Consider the following 18,463-nt stretch of genomic DNA (forward strand, 5'->3'; position numbering starts at 1 on the left):
TATTGCAGTGATTTTTATATTTTCAAGGCTTTTTGGGCCCGACTCACAGAATGAACTTAAGACTAAATCCTAAACTTACTACTATTTTGGTATTCACTGAATGCACTTACTACTTTTGGCATTCACAGAATGCACTTACTACTTTCGGGATTTACAGAATGAACTTACTACTTTCGGGATTCACAGAATGAACTTAAGACTATACTAACTTTACGTCCGCCGCCGGGCCGGAATTTACGGCACTCCGGCGGAATTTACGAATACGTTTCGTGATTTACGGAATAGTGCCGTAATTTACGATTTCGGGCCGGAAGATACGAATTTTAGCAGTTGGTCATGTTAGACAAGGGTAAACACCTGTTCAAGTGCCTACCATCCTCCACCAGGGATCAGCTGATACACTGCAGCCAATCCAAGCCAACAGTCCCATTTTGCCATGGTGAATGTTGCCAGTGCATACCATCCCCCACCACACTCCCGCTGAAGCCAATTAGCAATAATTGACCAGCACTAGAAAACACATAAAAGCAGCACACATTGAAGGAACCGGTTTGTCCACAGAGAGTTTGTGTCTACAATGCTCACAGTGCTACAGAAAATGGACATGAGGAGAAAAAGGAACTGCACAGCAGAGGAGACCACCATGCTTGTGGAGTTCATAGTCAGGCACCACAAGCGCCTCTATGGACTCCCCCCCTACTGCACCAGTGGGACACAGAAGGCAGCCCTATGGCAGAAGATAGCACTGCTGTCTCAGCCTTGGGGGAGGAGTGGCGCACACAACAGGACATAAAAAAAAGTGGCAGGACGAAAGGCAGAGGGTGAAGGAGAAATACTCAAGGATTGAGTTAAGCAGGATCCTCCCTACTGCATGCCCTGGACCCCGCATCCAGCTCACCCCACTGGAGGAGGATATCCTCACAACAATATACCCCCACTTGGACCATGGGCTGCCTGTCAGTGACGTCCGCTACGTGGTACCAGGTAAGTGGAATGAAAAGGAAAAGTACATGAAAAGATTGTCTGTGTTACACTGTCATTGTTATTAAGGAACTTGTCCAAAGTGTAAATAAAAATATAGTCAGCCAGAGACTCATGTGTCACCCTCTGTATGTCCTAGGAGCTTGTTTCCGGTCCAGGGAAGGCATGGCTTGGCAGTTCCCATGAGGCACAGGGTCAGACTGATTTACATATGGCCATGTCTGAACTGGGGTGGCAGAGTGGGCTAAAGAACGGTGATGGATTAAACCCAGATCTTTGGACTGGGTGTGAGTGTTTGATTGGTTCAGATGCTCCATCCATCACCACCCCCTTTTGTACCGCTTTGGCCGCCATAAGTGTGGCAGGGTATGCTCAGACGTGAGTCCCTTGCTCACTTTGCCACTGGATTCAAGCAAGCCGGGCTGAAGACGGCTGTAATGCCAGAAACCGGTCCTCGGAAGCTTGTTTCCAGTCCAGGGAAGGCATGGCTTGGCAGTTCGGGCTGGACTGTTCCCATGAGGCACAGGGTCAGACTGATTTGTATATGGCCATGTCTGAACTGGGGTGGCAGAGTGGGCTAAAAAACGGTGATGGATTAAACCCAGATCTTTGGACTGGGTGTGAGTGTTTGATTGGTTCAGATGCTCTGTCCATCACCACCCCATTTTGTACCGCTTTGGCCGCCATAAGTGTGGCAGGGTATGCTCAGACGTGAGTCCCTTGCTCACTTTGCCACTGGATTCAAGCAAGCCGGGCTGAAGACGGCTGTAATGCCAGAAACCGGTCCTCGGAAGCTTGTTTCCGGTCCAGGGAAGGCATGGCTTGGCAGTTCGGGCTGGACTCTTCCCATGATGCACAGGGTCAGACTGATTTGCCTATGGCCATGTCTGAACTGGGGTGGCAGAGTGGGCTAAAGAACAGTGATGGATTAAACCCAGATCTTTGGACTGGGTGTGAGTGTTTGATTGGTTCCGATGCTCCGTCCATCACCACCCCCTTTTGTACCACCCTCTGTATGTAGCACCACAAGTCCCAGAATCCTTTGCATTAGATATGGCAAATCCCTTCCCCCCTATTGAAAACATGGACACAGTACTGCAGCCGTGCATACACAACCCTGCAAATTCAATAACTGTTCATATTGACTGAAAATGTGCAATGCTATATGGAAATGCTAAATAAAGTTACACATATAAAGTAGCAATTGACAGTTATTAACAGGGACGCACCAGTACCAATGTGATATGCAATTCAACCCTTGCGCATACACGGATGCATTGTATTTAGATGGTGGTGCACTGTGGCGCAGGGATAGACAGATGTGTGTTGAATCGGATGGTGTGTAGGGGGGCTTTGCTGGAGGCATGTCGCAAGAGGGATGCAACTCCACTAATGTCCATGCACTGCCCATACCTAACGTGCTGCGCCACTCCTTATGTCTGCTTCAAGCAGGCGTAAGGTTGCATCGCAGCGGCCTCTGAAATGTGACTCTGTGAAACCTTGTAGATTTCACTGAACCACTTGTACGCTGCTTATCCCAAAGGAATGCCCACCCTGGCTACATCGAAGCTGATGCAGGTTCAATGTTGCGCAGGGCCTCACAATGTGACGCTTCACCATAGAAGCGTCACCTTGTGAATAATTCTAAATGTGTCGTCTGTTGTACACCACCGTTGTGTCACAGAAGTGATGCAACAGCAGTGTAAATCTTATTCAAGGGGCTTGTAAACCTGCCACAAAATCTCTAAGAAGTACATCACCCTGTGCCAGCATAAATCACAAAGCAGAAGGTGAGAGTATCATCAGATGTAAATATGTCATTCACATATTCAGTTGTCCATTTTCCACTCTGCCACGCCATTACATCCCCAACACACCACTGCTCCTACCTGCCCCGTCTGCGGCAGTACTTCACAACACTGTTAGCACGCAGAAGATATGGGCAAATCCCCGAAAAGTTCCACAAGCACATTTCCCATTTGTTTACTTTTCTCTATTCTCACCCATTGACACATCCAGCTAGAGCATGGACAACTGCAGTAGCAGAGGTCACCGCATCTAATGGGAGGAATCAGCAACGTACAGAGGAAGGCATGACAACCACACTAACTGGCAAGTCATACTGGCCAGGAGATAGTCAAAATGCATACATTGGCATGAGACAACAGAGGGACAAATAATGCCCAGCTATGTAAGTCAACCAGTGATGCAAAATTAGCTTCATTACAATTGGAGTTGTCAATGAACATTCACCTTTACCATATGACATTTGTGAACAGCCAAAGACAAAATGTAAAATGTCTTGGCTCATCATACCTTTGTAATTGTGGTACACAACTTGTATTTCACCAACAGACCCAGACCGGGGAAACCATTCCTGTAATTGAGGGCCACAACTAGTCAAAAGGGTGTAGCCACTATATTGTTATAGTGTCTGTAGAACTTATCAAGAAAGTCTATTTGCACAGATATGGAAATGAAAAACAAACAGTGAGATACCAGTCTCTGTAGTATTGACAATGCATGCACTGTCAAACTTCCAATCTTAACAACATAGATTAAATTGCACAGTCCACACAGCTGGTCATGTACTGCGTACATTGGATGGATAATTTTCTAGGCATCAACAAAACACGACAGTGGACCTTACCTCAGAATTCGTAGGCATGTCATTGTGATATAGGTAGCATCAAGGAAGTGGGCCCATTCCAAGTGATATGTGGGATCACTCCTTACATTATGTATTACACACTTCTGCAACGGTGGTGCTCACAACTGCTTGTGCTTGTTCTCTGTGCCAGAAATTGAATGCATCACATGTGGCAGCAGGAATGTAAAGTTGCAAAACACACTTATCATTGTAGGTACAATGCGGTCCTCCCAGATACAAAGACGCACACTGACTCCTGCTACTAGGTTGGACTTGACATCTGTCCAGGGACCACATACTGCTCCGGTGCTGGGCCAAGGTAAGTCAACCTGGCTGAATGCTCATCAATTGTGCCTTTCACCTCCACCGTATGTGTTGTACAACACTGTTGTCCTGCATCACAATATGCTCACATAGGACATTTGAACTTATGGCCAATCAGACCCTGGTGGCAAATGAGAGGCTGACACAAAATGTATGCCAAGTGTGTGTAGAATGGACATACAATAGAACAATGTGTCATATGAACTGACCAAAACACAACAGACTTGCAATTCAATGATAGGATGAATCCCTAGAAAACTGTACATGGTCAAATCAAAATTAAATTGGTATAGCCAAGGCACACACTGCTGCCAGTTGTGTACCTTTCGGATGGGTGTAGGGGCTGCTAAGGTGACTCTTCATGCAGTTACACCTGCAAAATGAATTGGCTAAAGAGCTACACGATAATCCAGTGCAGGTGGGAAGCCTCAAAGCTTTTCACCTCATCTGCATTGTGTGATCATAACCAAATGTTGTTTTCTGCTTGCCTCCCTTTTATCGTATTCACATGTATAGGTGAGTGTTTGACATATGAGGTTTGGATGTCTGCTGCACAAGACACCATCCGTTGTCATGTAAGTAGTACCATGATGTTGGAAATGGAGTGTGGGAACAGAGAACACTCAAAGGACGGACATTAGTAATCTGTGTTCTGTCATTCAAATATGAGCTGTGTGACCTCATGGGTAGGGAAGCACAAATGGGCAACATCATGTCCCTGACAACTACACATCTCACACATGAATTCCTTACTGACTTGTTAACAGACAACATTACACCCATGATAAAAGTTAGTCTCAATGGTAAAGGTGAAATCAGTGTGATTCAGATGAGTCAGGGTCATTTATCCCCTTCCTTGAAATATCAGTAACCTTCTCATACAAGTTTTTTCAGTTGATGTGTCATCTTATTGATGTCAGTGCTGCATGGATGTAACAGCTGTCAAATGCTGCTTGTGAGCAGGTGCCCACATGTAAAGTCAATGAGGTAAACATGCTGCACATTGTCCTTGATTATCCGCAAATGGTTAATGAGAATAACATGTTGGCTCATAACTACAATCTGTTGTACTAAAATATGGACATGTATTTCTCATCACAGGTGCTGACAGGATGAGACCACTGCAGCGGACAACATCCCGGGGGATGCATGACATCCTGGCTGCAGCTGTGAAACAATTGCGCACCTGTCCTTCAGGTGAAACGGGCATGATGTGTGTCACCAGCTTAGATTATGTAGCCATGACAGAGATCGAGATCCCCTTCTGCATGGAATCAACAGTTGTTTTTTACAAAGTGAAATACAAACCAGGAGTGTCACATATGCCTGTCTGTCAATTGGTGATGCAGATCATTGAGAATGTAGTTTCTACCCTCTACAGCTATGTCTACAACAACTATGAGGAGACAGGTGCAGCAGGATACACCGGGGGGAACGCAAAGGGACAGAGAGTTGTGGCTGAAGCTGGTGAGTTTGCTAGTATCATGTATATCTCTGTGAAACATCTCAGTGCTATGGTGTGAGCGGTCATTTGTGGTGGTACCCTAACCAGATCACATGATCCTCATCTGTTGATGCAAAGTACAGTTAAAACAAACCCTGGTGTTGCCGCACATGTAATACCTGGTCAATCACTAATACGGTTGCAACCTCTGTGTTTCAGATGATGCTGAGGGAGAGGCTGACATACCGACAACCAGTGCTGGCCGACGGGGAATCAGAGGGAAGAATCCCCTGATCCTCCAGGCAGTGATGTCGGCAGCAACTCATGCCCAAGCGGAGGGTCAAGATCATGAGGACGTTGACTTGGAGGAGGAGGAGGAGGTTCACAGATACATTGACTGTCACGGCATCACATCCTCTGCCAAGCAACTCTTGTCTGCCTCCTCTCAAACAAACTGGGCATAAATCAATAAAGCCACGGCTCACACACATCCAATCACAAACATCACTCCCTCACAGCCCTCACGTCCGGGACCGACATGATATTTCCCCTACCCACTCTTCCCTACGCAGTGTATCCCTGCCATCCCCTCCATCATCTGTGGGAAGTACCAGCCCTGTTGTGGTGCAGGTATCCCCTGGGCACCCTTCTCCTGCCCACAGTCTTCCACCTGCAACCCCCCCTGTTGTTCGACCTGCTCATCTCATGCCTGGCAGACACCTGCAGAGGCGGCCTGCACGTGGCAATGGTAACCAGTGGGAGCAGGACTTCTATCAACAGCAGGCAGATGTGTGGCAGGACATTCGTGCCATAGGGGCTACACTGTCAGTCATGTCGGGGTCCCTGCAGGACATGGTCCAATTCCCTCAGGGGGTGGACAGGGTATGCCAAGCTTTGGATAGGATGGATAGCACTTGGCAGGAAATGTCTAGGAATATGACTGACCTGATATCCATCCAAAGGGAAGAGAGTGCAAGATGCCATGCCTTGGCCATGAAGATGATGGAGGGCATGGTGAGAGTGATCCAAAGCCTACCTTCACGGCCAACGCAGGGAGGGGAACCATCATATCGGCCTGCAGGACAGCACATCCCCACACCTGTAACACCAACTGCACAGCACCACAGCCAAGGTACACAAACACACCAGCACCCTGAACAGGCACCCCCACCACCTGCACAAACACCAACAACCTCTGAACAGGCACCCCCACCACCCCCACCACCTGCACAACCACCAACAACCTCTGAACAGGCACCCCCCCACCACCTGCACAAACACCAACAACCTCTGAACAGGCACCCCCCCCCCCCACCTGCACAAACACCAACAACCTCTGAACAGGCACCCCCACTACCTGCACAAACACCACCGACCTCTGGACAGTCACTTCCACCTCCTGCACAACCAGCCCTTGTCCAGGTACAAACACCAAATGTGCAGACACCATCTGCACCTGCACCTCTTGATAACCCTGTACAACACCCACATACACGAAGGTGACAAGCTCAACCTCACACCTCACCGCGTTCATCACCCCCACTATTGCGGAAACGCAAACACGATCACCAGTGACAATCACGTGGGCAATTTGTCTTGCGGTCCTTAGGTGTATCGTAAAAATAAAGATCTACAAAAGCAATATCCTGTTGTTGTGTATCATGTCCTGCCTAAGGATGTAGGCATGTGTGTGTGTGTGTGAGACAGTTGCAAGTGTAACACATCATAGCAACACGTTATTATGTGCAAAGTATATGACTCAATAAATATGTTTCCATCTTTGGAAACAGACATTCAAAATGAAGTCAAACACGTTAAACAAAGTAGAATTACTCAAAGATATTTATGTAGAAAAAAAAACTGACCGTCCATTTGGAAGGGAGAAAGGAAAACAGATGATGATCTTAATGCAGAAGGAGAAGGGAACTTGGATTGGGGTGGGGCAAAACAAATATAATACGTCAGGGAGCGTCAGGGAAACCAGTCTATTCACAAGGGGAAAAAGAAATCTTCGTCAAGAACAATGTCTCAGTCCAAAAGTCAAGTGTCTTTCTGGTCATCCTCCAGGACCACAATGTCTAGATCCTCAGGGTCTGACAAATCCACACGGATGGCTTGTGCAGGTACAGGCACCACATGGGAACGTGACACACAAGGAGTACGGGGGGAACTGTATGGGGCAACGGACAGGGGGACTCATTGACGGTGGTATGGGAGGGCATTTGTGAGACAAAAGATGACATGGCTGTGCTCATGGACTGCATGTGGGTGCCGAAGTTGTCCATTGATCGTACAAGGTCCGCTCGCATAGACCGTATCTCCAGACACACTTGTAGGAATATGCGAGCGTACCTGTCAGATTGACCCTCGACCATCCAACCCAAGTCCCCTGGCACAGACACAGGAGGAACAACACCGGGAGGGGTGGCGGGGGGGACAGGAGGGATGTGGTGCCTCTGGTCCGGAGCTGATTTGTTCGTCTTGGCGGCTACGAGGAGGGGGACAGGTTTCAGGGGATCGAGCTGAAACCCCCGATGGCATGGGGGACTCTAGAGTTTGTGAGGGCCAGGTGGCAGGCCTAGATTGAATATTGGCCTGCCCCAGGGACACCTCTTCGTGACCCACTGGTGAAGAGTGTGTGGGTGGTGAGTAGCTCTCCACCACATTATGGTCCGAGGTGTCCGGTCCTTCCCCCACCCCTGCAATGTCCACAGCCTCCACCCAGGACGTAGTACCAGGGTCTTGTTCTTCCTCATCCCGGGTGGGCGTAACCCCCTGAACTTCAGATGAAGAGGGCCCCTCCTCCTTCTCTTCCTCGCTGGTGGAAAGAGGGTGTAGCCGCCGGCAAACTGATTTCCTCCTGCTCCGGACTTGTTCCTGCGTATCTTCTGTCTCACGAGCCATGCCTGCAGAAGTGTAAGCAAAATCCTGATGTGGTGGTTGATTCATGCAGGACGATGCACATACATAGATGAGCCAAGGTCAGAATTAATTTCTCCTCTGATCACACTCTACAGTTGTCAGGGGCCGATTTACAACTTCTGATGCATCTCAGCTAATCAGCAGAGGTGTGCCAGAAGAGTTGCGACGCATCTGCCCACCCGTGCGCCACCCCTGATGCACCGCATTTACAATGCGGCACACCGTGGCGCTTGGGTGTGCAGATGCGTGATGCATCCCCAGTGGAATAGCAGCGCTTTGCTGGAGTGGCGTGGCAATTGCGACCCCACTCCAGCAAGGCTCGGGGGTGCACGATCGCTGACATGCTGCGTCAATCCTTACACCTGCTTCAAGCAGGTGCTGAGTATTGACGCAGCATGGCCCTAAAAGTGACTGAGTGAAATCTTGTAGATTTCACTCAGCCACTTTTAGGAGGCGTTCCAGCACCAGATGTGTCACGTTGTAATTACCCAGCAGCATGGTACTTTGTCAGTTCCGCCGCCGCGTCACAAAAGTGACCCAATGGCGGAGTAAAAGTGGCGCAAGTGCTTTGTAAATCTGCACCTCAGTCTTTATGGACTTAATGGGGGTTGGGAGCACACTGCCTCACAGTCCCAGCACAGTTCGCCCCTTTGCATCCTGGTAAATGCAGTATACAGTACAAACTTACATCAAAATCATCTGTGGTTGCTGCAAATGCTGCCAAGTTCCTCCAGGGTCACAGTACCACTCACAGTCATGCAGCAAACCCAGATGATTTATCTTTGCTCTCTAAAACAGCTGCTGATGAAGCGCTGATGAAGCGCTCAAAACAGAAACACGTGTCTAGAGATATACAGCAATGTCTGCACTAACTTTGTTGAATGATTCCAGATAAATTTGAAGTAAGTTTGAACTGTGTACTGCATTTACCAGGATGCAAAGGGGCGAACTGTGCTGGGAGTGTGAGGCAGTGTCCTCCCAACCCCCATTCTGTCATATACAGAATTGAGTTTGACTTGGACATCTCATGTGTATTATTGTGCCTTACGCAACATTATTGGCCAAACCTCAACCTTGGCATTCTTGTGATCTGTGTGTCCTGTCACTGCTGCATGTTCAAAAAACAGTCCACCACATGAGAACATGAAGAGTCCAGATTTAATAGATTCTTGTCATTGGTATGGATTTTCAGCTATTTAACGTCTGGACAAGTGTCATGTGCGTTGGAGCATTGTATGGGACAAGGTGAATGTGGGTCACACATCCACATTGGGTCTGGACTACTTCTCTAGCTACATTGTGAGTTTAGCCTTTGGCCCTCCCCACACATCATCGGACAATCCAGTGCCACATATTGGCTTTGTTGACTTAAACTGTAGTGCAGTACACCGGTGAACAGTGGTGGGTGGTTGTGACAGCTACCTGTACATGTGAAATGTCATACAGGCCACTAATGGTGAGACGTCTGTCAGTGGACACACCTTGCAAATTTAGGAACACTTACGAGTAATGCAAGGATCTCAAAGTCTGTCTTCACTCCATGGCACATGATGATCTGTCTCAATTGGAACCCAACTCTACAGGTGCAATGGAAATCACACCACCCAATACCCTATGGCCTGCCATGCGCACACTTGACAGTCTCTGTACCATTGCTCATCCAATGCACACATCAGCTATGATTTACTTGGTTCAATGTTAGTGGTGCTGGCGGAGTAGAATTCAATATGAATGCATGAGTGTTGCTCATTTACCCAGTTGTCATGAAGAAACTACAACTCCCAAAATGCACTCTGCCCTGTACAGTCCATATGCCACAGTGTGCTACTTTAATCTTGGTGACTGCTACTTGGACACGGAATTGTTGAATGGAGGCATGGGACACACAATGGTACAGCACTGTTTCACTCACATCATACTCCCAGACACATATTTCATATGATGCACTTACTAACTTACTAGGTCTCTGCTGCTCATGCTCCTCCAGCTGAGCATGGAGGGTCGTCCAAGCTGCTTGCAGGATCCTCCTGTACAGTGACGAGAGGTGAGGATGATGCACATGGTGCTGGGAAGACAGGCCAGCCAGCTCCGTAGCCTTGTGACGGGCCCAGCGCTTTAGGTCCTCCCAGTGCTTGCGGCACGCCCTAGCACTCCTGGTGTACACTCCCACTGTACTGCAGCTCATGGCGATGTTGGCCCACAGCCTGGCCCAGGCTGCAGTGCTCAGCTGGTGCTCAGGGTCCCCATATAGCTGAGGACATTTCTCCAGCACCCCCTCTACCAAGATGTTGAATTCCCTTTCTGAGAAAGGGGGTGCTCTCTCCTCATAATTCTCAGCCATTATGGGGAAATAAGTTTGCTGAGAGCAGCAGGATGCCTGAGGATCTGTTCAGTGATAGAGGATGACTCAGAATGAACACAATATGGCTGCCAACTACTTCCTGAGATGTATTTCCTGTCTCCAACTTCCTATATAACATTGTCTGTATGAAATGATGTGTTCCAGTTTATTTTCGGAATTTGCGGCCCGAAAACGTAGTTTCTGGATCCGGGTCGCAAATTTCGCGCAAGCGCATTACGGCGCGACACCGGAAGTTACGATTTTGTGCTGTAACTTCCGAAAATGACCCGGAACACATTATATCATACAGGAGAGGTCATACAGACAGGAAATATATACATACAGAGGTCATACAGACAGAAAATACATCACAGGAAGTAATTGGCAGCCATTTTTAATTCATCATGGTCCATCCACAATCAGTAATCAAATCCACTGCCATCCTGTTGTTCTGTTGTAGTAAAAAGTGAAATGACAGTAAAGGTGTGAATCATGAATATGTATCTAAAGGGGGAACAGATCATTTAATGACATTTCTGCACAGGCAGGGGGGGGCTGACATAACATCAGAGCCCAGTTTCATTTTCTCCTACTTTGCATTATGGGACATGTAGTCCACATTGAGTGCTCAGTATCAGAGTTGTGTGATGTGTTACGTAAAATTAGTGTGGAGCAGTGTGGATATGTCACAGACACATGGGGGCAGATTTACGAGTCCTGTATGCCACATTTGCACCACAGTTGCATCAATTTTGTGACGCAGCGGCAGCGCAAGGCCAACGCCATGTGCTGTGGCTTATTTTCAACGTGAAGCATCTGTGAAATGTGTCATGTTGTAAGGCCCTGCGCCACAGTTGAGCGTTCCTGCGCAGGGGGGGATCCTGCACAGGAACGCCTCCTAAAAGTGGCAGAGTGAAATCTAAAACATTTCACTCAGTCACTTTAATGGCCACACTGCGTCAGGACCCTGCGCCTGCTTGTTGGAGGCATAAGGATTGATGCAGCATGTTAGGCATAGGGTCACCGCTTGCCTTGCTGGAGCTGCATTGCTCTTGCAACGCAACTCCAGCAGTGCTTAACCTTTATGGCTGCATATGCGTCATGCTTCTGTCTATACTTGCCCCATGGCGCGCCGCATTGTAAATACAGCACATCCATGATGGCGCTAGGGGTGTCTGCTGTGAGGCACAATAACTGTGGCATCCCTGCTGATATGCTGGGATGCACCAGTTATTGTAGGTCTGAGCCATGGTGCCTGATTCTCCCATGACATCATCACTGACATTCAGGGCCCATCGTTTGTTGTGGAGTCAAATCTGTGCAGGTCATAGGCCTAAGTATGCAACCTTTTGTGAATTGGTGACCCATTCTTATGTGGTCCAGGTATGTCTCTCAGGACATGTATTGTTTGTCAACAGCCTGAATAGTTGGTTTTAGGGATGTCCACTACACTGATTGCTGACATGGGCACATGACCTGAGGCACACTCCACCTTTTGACTACCGTCAGCGGCTGTCATTTGCATGCAGTTCGTGTGGCTTGCAAAGTCGTCTCAGGGTGGGATTTATTGACTCTGTCGTGCCTATCCAAGTGTCATCATTGACAACAGACAGCAAACCACATTTTGTCCATGACACTACAGGTTGCTCATGTGAAAAACGTGGCAACGAGCTGATCACGGACTTGCACGCCCTGCCGTCGGTCATGTGCAATCACCCGGTTTCCCAGATTCAGAGCAAGTCGAGGTTCCAGAGGGATGTGTAAGCCATGCGTTAGAGCAATGTTGTGCAAAACACAACATGCTAATATAATCTTGCACACGACTTCTGGGTAGTACTGCAGCACACCCCCTGTACGGTGGAGACATCTGAATCACAATTTCAACAACCCAAAAGTGCGCTCTATGATAGCTCGAGTCCGTATGTGTGCCCTATTGTACCTACGCTGAGGTACAGTGTTTGCATGCCTGTAAGGGGTGAGGCAATGTGGGTAGAGTGCATAGCCAGCATCACCTGAGGAGGGAAGAAAGGGCAGTTGTTAACATTTCCCTTTTTAACTTGCACAGAACATGATCTATACGTTCGTACATGCAGTGTCTGTTGGGCCCTGATTCTCATTGTACAATGGTTAATATTGAGGGGCATTCAGACATTTACCGACGGACAGAGCGGGGCCTCATTATCCCGAGCGTTCGCCGGGTGAGGTGAGGTCATCACCCACAAAAAGCTGGGAAGAAGACCAGCTTCTCTCCTTCCAGTGGACACACAACTGTTAAAGTTTCTGGCAGATATGTAATCTCTTTTTTTCTTAGTACATTTTTGACAAGTTCTCACTTCACACATACTTTGTAGTTGCAGTAGCTATTCCATGTCTAAGGTCCTGAAGAAAGCCGGGGTAACCCCCATTAGGCTGAAACATGTCGACCGTCCTGCACAGCGCCACAGGGTAGTCGTACTACTTGGCGTGTTTTAAATTTTTGACACACAGACTTTCATTCGAACTTTGTGCTCAGTCTGAGTAGTCAATTTTATTTATCACTACCACTTGAGCACTGCACTTTGTCAAGACCACTGCACGATGAGCTACATGGCTAGAGTACTGACATTCATTCCCGCACCGGCACTATATGGTTGGATGTGTTTGAATGACCAGAAAAAAAAACCCACATGACGTAAACTCCAGCATTAAGGCTGGCCTGATGGGTCTGGTTCTAGCTCATGTTCCTCAACGGCTTTTTGCACACATGCATCCAACTGCCTTACAGTTACTAGCATAATTACACACCATCCCCAGACCTGGTCTGCTCTGTTGTGTGTTTTGCATTCTGACAGAAGGGGAGCGAGTAGACAGGTCGTAAAATATTCCCCTTGATCCTCCATACACATTTTTGTTTTCTTAGTGTTAACTTACCCAGTAGCCACATGTTGCCAAATTCTCCTGCAGCCATATTCCGGGAAACAGGTGACATGCGTAATATGAAGCTGTCATGCGTACTGCCTGGGAACACTGCATGCACGTCGATGAACTCCCACTGGCATCACAGACAGCTTGCACATTGATGGAATGCCATCTGTGTCTGTTGCAGAAGATGTGTGCAATGTGGCGGGGTGGCTGAAGGGCCACATGGGTGCAGTCAATTGCACCCAGCACACGTGGGAATTGTGCAAGGAGATAAAAATCTCTTGCTGCGGTTTGTCTCATGGCCAGTGTATGTGGCATTTGTAAGTAGTTGGGGGCTCTAGCAGTGATGCATCTCAGTACCTGATGCAGGCACCGCGACTGGCTGGCCTGGGAAATGCCCACAAGGTCACTGGTGACCCTTTGGAATGACCCAGTGGCAAAGAAGTGTAGGGGAGACAGGATCTTGAGATATGCTGGTATTGCATGTGAGCAGCAGGTCACAGAATCAAGTTCCTGCTCCCACTCACAGACCATATCCAAGATGACTTCTGGTGGGAAACGGTACCTGGCCCTTACATCTTGGCTGGTCATTCCAAATAGGTTGATCCTCAGCCTGAAAATCCTCTCAGCTCTCCTCCTCCTCCTCAAATAGTTTTGCCGCATGGTAAGGGGCACTGCTACGAACACATTCAGTGATATCCTGAAAAGGTTTGTTTGTGTCTGCTCTGCATTTATCCATGTTGGTGGGCTGGGATTGGCTGCAGTATATCAGCTGATCCATGGTGGGGGATGGTAGGCACTTGAACGGTGTTTACCCTTGTCTAACATGACCAACTGCCAAAATTCGTATTTTCCGGCCCGTAATCGGAATTTCCGACCCGTAATCGTAAATTACGACACTATTCCGTAAATTACGAGACGTATTCATAAATTCCGCCGGAGTGCCGTAACTTCCGGCCCGGCGGCAGAAATTCTGGCCCGGCGGCGGACGTAAAGTTAGTAGTCTTAAATTCATTCTGTGAATACCGAAAGTAATAAGTTCATTCTGTGAATCCCGAAAATAGTAAGTTCATTCTGTGAATCCCGAAACTACAGTAAATGTGTTCTTTTGCAGATTTTGCCTAAGTATGCCAAAACCCTATTTTAAAATGTTCTTCTCATAAAGCATGTGGTATTAGATCCTTTATGATAAGACCGCGTACGCAGCATATTTACTAGCTGTGCCACACACTTTATAGTCAGAAAACAATATAAAGATTTTACTAGCTTTGCAGAATTGTCTAAAACAACTGTGAGGGAGATCTGGAAATGTATGGTTTTTCCCCGTGCTGAGAGAGCTGTGTGGACTAGAGACTTCAGCTGAAGATGTTGGCCACCATGGGGAAGTTACTGATTTATTTATTTATTTTATTTAAAAAGTTTTATATAGTGCAAACATGACCCTAGAGGGTATCAGAGCACTTTGCAGAAGAGTTGTGAAACACATGGGGAGATAATTGTGGCAGAAAAACAGCAATATACACAAATAACAAAAGTTACGTAGTGACATAATAAAGGAAGGTATCCGAACCATAACATTGCAAAGTAACATAAGTAAGCAGCGGTGCCTGACAAGGAAGGCAGAAGAACATGTGAGTAGAGTAAAGCAAGAAGCAAGAAGAGTTGTTCTGACGCTAGTTGAGGAGGAGCATGCCGTTGGGCTTAGAGGACCCGCCAGATCTAGGCTAGTATGACAAAAGGCTACGGCTAAACTTCTAACTCAGAAAAGTACTCATCAGTAAAGCTTTCGCTTCCTTTTTGAAGGACACTGTTGATGGAATCAATCTAGTTTCCACAGGAGGGGAGTTCCAGATTCTCTGGGCAATACCTGAGAAGGATCCATTGTAAGTTTTCATATTTTTACACTTCTTTGGTGTAAGCAACAAGGTACTGGAGTTCCATGAGGAATGGGCACCACTCGGCAGTTCTACCTTATTTGCAAGGTACAGAGGAGTGTTGAAATGAAGTGCTTTGCGGGTCATACATGCCAGTTTTAGTTGAATCCTTGTCTCGAAATGTAGACAATTTAGAGATTTCATATCTGGGGAAATGTGGTTGGTTTTCTTGGAGCCTGTGAGGAGCCTAGCAGCAGCATTCAGTGACACCCTGCAAGGAGCCAGTCTGTACTTCAGTCAGCTGAAGAGGGTTGCACTGCCTTATTCCAGCCGTGAGACGACTAATGCTTGCACAGCAGATTTGAAGTCATCGGGGGGAAGGAAGGGTTTTAATTTCCTTAGAGTGTTCAGTTGGAAGTTCGCACATTTGGTAGATGCACTGATGCGATCCTGCAAGTTTAAGTTCTTATTCAGCACTATTCCTAAAGATCTCATAGAGTCTATGAGGTGTGATGTGCAGTTGAGATCAGAGAGATTTTTCATATATTTCTCCACAATGGGGGCTTGCTTGGGCAGTGAGATAAGGAGGAGTTCCATTTTGAGGGCGTTCAGTTTGAGATGGTTGAACGTTAACCAGTTTTAAGTTTTGTGCAGTGTTCCATTGAGTGTCTTGATATCGTCAGGAGAAGAGATTTTCATGTACAAGTGGGTATCGCCCGCATGTGATATTGGATGTTAGAAGCTTTGAGGATTTCAGTAAGAGGTTCAATGAATAGGTTGAAATGTGTGGGTGAGAGAGAGGACCCTTGAGCAAACCCCTAAAGTGCAAGTGCTGGAATTGAATAGGGTTTGATTGGTTTTGACTCTCTGGGTTCTGTTATCGAGAAAAGAGGCAAGCCATTTTAGTACTGAGCTTGAGAGCCCCATCCTATATTCCAGAAGGCTCAGGAGATTGTCATGTTTAACAGTGTCTAAACCGGATCAGAGGTCGAGTAGGATTAATATGCAGGATTAGATCTGGTCAAGCATTGTAAGAGCATTGTCAACTATATGGGTGATGGCTGTTTCAGTGCTGTGGCCCTGTCGGAAGCCCGATTGGAATTCATCAAGAAGTTGGAATTCCTCAATGTGGTTACCTCAGTCTGGGTTGCCTAACAATGGCCTCACTATTTCTGGTCCTCACAGTCCATGCTCTCTTCCTGGTTTTGTGCTCACTAGATTTGATGCTTTTGCTTCTGGTCCACCTTGTTTGGGTCTTTGTTTATCTAATCCTCTTGGTTCTGGTCCTTCGGGTCACCCTGGTCCTTTCAGGTCCCCTTCTCCTAACTCTTTCTTTTCTTTATTGATCCTCTTGTCCCACATCAATGTAACCTGGTCCTTCTAATCATTCTCACCATGCTCATATGATACTCAGTACATCAGTTCCTAGCCCTGTTGGTCCCCTCTGACTAATTGGCCTCTTGAATCCTGGACCTCTTAGTCCTTGCTCTCTTAGCTCTTATCTTCCTGCTTTGGATCATCCTAATCATCCTGGCCCTGTGCCTTGTCCTCAAAATCCTTCTGACACTGCACCCAATGGTCTGGGCCCTCTTTGTCCTGGTTCTCTTTGTTTGGGTCCTTCTGAGCTATGCCATTTTGGTCCTGGTCCTCCCGGACATCCGGGTCCAGTCCTATCAGTCTTCCTGGTCCTGGTTGTTCTGTTCCTTCTGATCTTATGCAGCCTAGTCCTGTTATGCCAAGGTCCTGGTCTTTCTGCTTTCCTTGGAACTCTGGACCCCGGTGCTATGGTCATGGTCCCCCCTGCACTCCTAGGTGTGTTCCTGATCATATTGGTTCTGATCCTTCTAATCCTCCTTCCTCTGGTCCTGGTCCTTCTGGCTCTGGCCGTCCTTGTATTATCATATTGCTTACTTATTCTGGCCCCAGTTCTATTGCCCTGGATCTTGTCTCCCATGATCTGGTACTGATCCTCTTAGCCCTGGTCATCCTACTAATTGCCCTCATGGTCCTACAAAACCTCATCACGGTCCTCCCTTTTCTGGATCCTTCAGGACCTGGCTATCCTGTTGCTCATCTTCCTAGCCATTCTGCTCCTAGCCCTGTGGCCTCGACTTCCAAGCTGTGATCAACCTGACCCTGATGCCCCTATTCCTCATCTTCTGGATCCACCTTTTTCTCCTCACCCTGGCCCTTGTGAACTCGGTGCTCAAGGTCCTGATTTTCTTTTCCCTGACCTTCCTGGTTCCCTTAGTCCTTGGTATCCTTATCCTTTTTTCACCTTTCCTTCTGCCTCTGGCTGCCTGTGTCCCTGGTCTCAGCTACCTGGCACTCCTGGCCAAAGTCATGCTATTCTTGCTTTTCATAGTTCTTGCCTTTCTTGAGATTTATTTATTTATTTATTTGCTGGTTTGTATAGCGCTCGAATCAACTCCAGATGGAGTATCTCTGCGCTTTTGGTCCTGGTCAAAGAAAATAAAAAAGGTGTGAATGAATGGAGGCTAGATCTTATTTCTGAACAGTACGGTTTTCAGGTGTTTTCTGAATGCGAGATGCTCTTTACATTGTCTCAAAGACAGAGGGAGTTTGTTCCATAAAGTAGGTCCTGTGATTGACAGTGCTTTGCTCCCATGTCTAGCTTTTTTTGCACAGGGGATCACTAAAAGCAGATTGCTACTTGACCTAAGTGATCAAATTGGAATATAGGGGACAAATTTATTTTCAAGGTATGCGGGCCCTTGTCCATTTAGACATTTATGGATCAGACAGCATATTTTAAATATAGTTCTCTACCGGATTGATAGCCAATGCAGTTGCTCAAGAAGGGGCTTAGATGGAGTTCTAGGGGGGACGTTGAGGACGAGGCGAGCTGCCGTGTTCTGAATGACCTGAAGCTTAGCCAACACATCTTCGTTGGCCGAAAGCAGCAGGCCATTACAGTAATCAATCCGACTTAAAACCAATGCCTGAACAAGAGTTTTCCTAACAGAGTCTGGTAGAAGGGGGAAAACTTTACGTAGCAGGCTAAT

Source organism: Lissotriton helveticus, chromosome 12 (genome assembly GCF_964261635.1).
Source record: "Lissotriton helveticus chromosome 12, aLisHel1.1, whole genome shotgun sequence".
NCBI lineage: Eukaryota > Metazoa > Chordata > Amphibia > Caudata > Salamandridae > Lissotriton > Lissotriton helveticus.